Genomic DNA, 4,156 nt, shown 5'->3' with positions numbered 1-4,156 from the left:
ATGTTTGGTTGCTGCAGAGCAGTAAGAACAGCTGTGCATTGGCGGAGAGGAGTTGGCAGGTCAGGTCAGAACTACACACAAGCTCCAGTGCTGTGCTAAGAGCTAGCAATGACCCCCAGGAGGCCATGTGCCAACTGGCATCTTGAAAGGGGCATGTTATCCCTTGGCACCAATGCATAGAGAGGAAATCTAGCGGGGCATGGATGGGGAGCAGCTGGTCCATGACAGCTCCGCAGATGCCCCCATTTTTTGGCAGCCCGGGAGGGACACTGTGGGGCTCGGAGCATCAGGAGCAGTCTGGCACTTCGGTCAACTCGTGATTTTATTGCAAGCCGGATTGCTGATGGTCTTCAAGCCCCAATGCCTGCCATCAGGGGACTTGGCTAGAGTCAGCCTCACCTGGAAAAATGAGTTTCAGCCCCTGATGAAGAAAAGCTGGTAAACGGGATCGGAGTGGGACCCTGCAGGCTTGGATATCAGGATGCACAGGAATGCTCATTATTTCTTTAAAAAAAAAACCTCTGCAGGATTTTCAACCCAACCCGTAAATGTGCACAGTGAGGGTGCTCACAGGCAGCTGGGAACAAAAAGAGCTCACTGGAGTCCGTCTTAATCCCACTGAGGTACTGGTGGATTCACCAGGCTTGGGGGGAGAAAGCTTTAGAGGAGGCAGAGAGCTCTAGAAAGAGTTAATCCAGGGCTCACAGTAGGGGCCTGGACTGGTGCAGTTTGTGTCAGGTGAGTGAGGATTATGATGCAGAGATTCAAAGGGTCTTTGGGATATGTCTGAGCCACCAGGAACAGAGAGGTTCAGAAGGAAAGCCACCACTCATAGCGCTGGAGGAGTTCCTTGACAAAAAACCAGGGGGATGGACACGGTGTTACCTGCAGACGTGGGCATGTGTGTGAGAGGGGTCCCAGCTGCAGGGCTTCCTGTGCAACCTGAAAAGACCTAGAAACTCTCGGCCTGTTTCCTCTCTCACTGATGCTGTGGGAAATCGGGAGAAATTGCCCTAGGGGCAGTTCTCCTCTCACTCCTGCTGGTGCAGCTCAGGACAATCCCATTGAATCCACTGGTGAAAGACCGATGTGCATGACAGCACGGTCAGGCCCTTCACTGTGTCCATGCTTGACTCCTGCGGATGCAATCCTGGCCAGCAGCAGCTGCCCCCCATCCTACCTCCCCTGGAGAGGCAGCAGCTGGCAGGAGGCTCCTCCACTGATGCCATCCCAGGGCCCCAGATTCCCCTCCACGCTGCAGAAAGTCCCGATGGGTCCCCATTCTGCAGGGAGGATAGACTGGGACCTGAGGGGAGCCTGCTTGGGTCTGACCCTCAGCTGCTGTACATCATTGTTGCTGCCTTAGCTTCAACAGCCCATTTGCTTCAGCTGATGGTCTGGCCCCATGTCTGGCTTGGAGCCCCAGCGCACAGAGGGAGGAGGATCTCACTGGGTGCTTCTTGGATTTTGTCTAAAGAAAACAAGGCTAAACTTTTGCTCTCTCCCTCCTTCCCCTCTCCCTTGTGGGAGCTTTTCTGTGAGTCAGCTGCTAGCTCATAAATCTCCCACCCACACAGACAGCTGCGCCCCATCCCTTGCCAGACATTGCTAAGGGTTTAACCCTTCCCTGGGCACAGAGGAAGGACTCTGGGGGATCCCATCTTGCCTTCAGCAATCTCCGTCCCATCCCCACATCAGCACTGTGCTCAGAGGGGATGCACTGGGCTCTCAGGCTACCAAACTGGACAGCATGGGAAATCCATGCTCAGGTGCTTCCTCCCCCCTCCCATGGCTGGAGTTAACAGAGCTGGAGCTGGCTTGCTGCTGCTGGTTGGGTATGTGGCACGCAGTTCAGCCCCAGAGCTAATGATTTCAAGTCATGTCTCAGGCGGCGCCTGCTACTGCTTTCAGCCATTGCGTGGGCTTTCGGAGCTGGTCCAGAGGGAAGGATTTTTCCTTTCGGTATGCGTGGGGTGGAGTCCCTCTCCTGAACCACTTAAAAGCCCTTGTGGTGCATGTCTGCTGCCTGCCTATTAACTGAGGTGTGGCTCACTATCCTGGGGCTGGTTGCAGCATGGCAGCAGTGTATAGCGATGCAGAGAGGATAAGTAGCTTGTCTGCCCACAGGGACCTGCCTGGCTGGGGCTCTGGTGAGGACCTGTGGAGTCTATGACTTGCCAGTTGCTGATCCCAAGTTTTGTCATTGTCCCCACTGGAGGGAGGGAAGTTACCCGTTACAGTCCTGACAGATGAATGTCCACATCTTTAACCTCCCCTCCCCTCCCCGGCGCTGGGACCTTCAGCAGAAAGACAAGACTGTGGCCTTTAACCTCCTCTCCCCTCACCAGCTGGGAGAGAGTTGGGAGAACTGAGGTGGCCCCAGTTGCCCCTAATTTGTAGCTAATCAGCCTTGCTCGTGGCAGCAGCACTGACATGATTTTCAGAGGTTCGCATGCAGTGGCTGAGTGGCGTTCAAAGACAGGTTGGTGGGCCCTGTAGCTCTCTTCCTTTGTGCCCCGGCAGCTATCTGGGCAGCAGACAGGCCAAACACACCTCTTTCCCACTCACATGGCAACTCTCTGGTAAGGAACAGCATTAATTCATTAAGATGCTTTGCAAAAAGAGCAGAAAGCAGGCACCATAGTGGAAAGCAATGCAGACCTTCAGAGGGGCTGAACACTGACAGCTTTTGCCCCAGTGAATAACACAGAGCAGTGTCTGCATACCGGCTCCTCGGGCCGCTGAGAGTCTTCCCTCCCATTTGCTGCCATGGCAGGGTGGGCAAAATATGGCCCATGGGCTGGATCTGGTCTGCAACGGGTCTTTATCTAGCCCATGGTGGGTCCTTGGTCCCCTGGCCCAGGCACAGTCCAGCCGTGGTGCATCCTGCCACCCCCTGGGCACGCAGCAGGGCTGGGGCGGCTCCGCAGCTGGACTGTCTTTCTAGGTAGCCCAGGTAGTGGTGGCTTCTTCCAGCTGCCGCCACCACTGGCCCCAGCCCCATGGTATTGGCAGGGACCCGTGCTGCACAGCCCTGCCCCTGTGCCTGCTCTGGGCTCGCGGTGTCCAGGCTCGACAGTGGTGGTTCAGGACAGAAGTTGTTGCTTGGTGCGCGGGGGGAGCGGCCACTCTCCTGCCCACTGCCAGCAATGCCCTGCTGCAGCTGCCTGGAGCCCGTGTGGGGCTGCCCTGCATCTGCTCTGCACTGGCTCTGCTGCCCTGCGGGGCAGCCCAGTGACGGCAACAGAGATGCAGGGCAGCCCTGCACAGGCTTTGGGGGACTGCAGCAGGGAACTGCCGGCAGGAAAGAGCCTAGAAAAGCAGTCCAGGCGCGGAGCCGCCCTGGTCCTGCTGCATGCCCAGGGGCAGCAGGACGCGCCACAGCTGGGTGGCATGGAGGGGCTGGGTCGGTGCTGTGTGCAGGTTCCAACTTATCCACTTTGTGGGGCTTGAGTCTGGAGTGGGCGTGGGATGTGCTGGGGCTGCACACTGCTGGCAGTGGTGGGGAGGTGCCCCAGGGCATGCGCACTCCAGGCTGTCGCAGGGGAGGTGCTGACTGGCTCAGGGGGGCATGCACGGGGGCTCCCATGTACCCCCCCACCATTCCCACAAATCCTCCCCTGCAAACCCCACAACCACACCCTCCCCCACACATAATCACACACCCTGCAAACACTGCACCCACCCACCCTTCCCCACATGGAGCCCGCCACACACACACCTGCCCACCTTTGGGGGGAGCCCCCTCACTGCTACATGAACATACTCTCCCACACGTGCACCCACACTCCCCCAGCCACCCTCCTCCTCCACACCCCCCTACAATATACAAAAGACTTTATTTTGAGCTATTATGCAATCACCTCCATATATGCTACACAAATGCACACAAATCAGGACAAAAAATATATTTTTAAAATAAAATTAAAATATGTTATTGTCAGTGTTTGATTTTTAGTATATCATTTGGGGGGGGGGGTTCTGGTTCCAAGGTGGCAAACCCCCTTCCCAAAAGAACTATTTCTGGGGCAAGGGGAGGGACTTCTAGTGGCAAAGGTCAGGGGTTAGGGGGTGGGACTTCTGGTCCTAAAATGATGACCAAGGGGGTGGGCACCTTTTAATGGGCGGGGCTATCCTTGTGGCCCTGGACAGCTTG

Source organism: Crocodylus porosus, unplaced genomic scaffold (genome assembly GCF_001723895.1).
Source record: "Crocodylus porosus isolate Cpor-Errol unplaced genomic scaffold, CroPor_comp1, whole genome shotgun sequence".
NCBI lineage: Eukaryota > Metazoa > Chordata > Crocodylia > Crocodylidae > Crocodylus > Crocodylus porosus.
Note: the sequence above shows the minus strand (reverse complement) of the source record.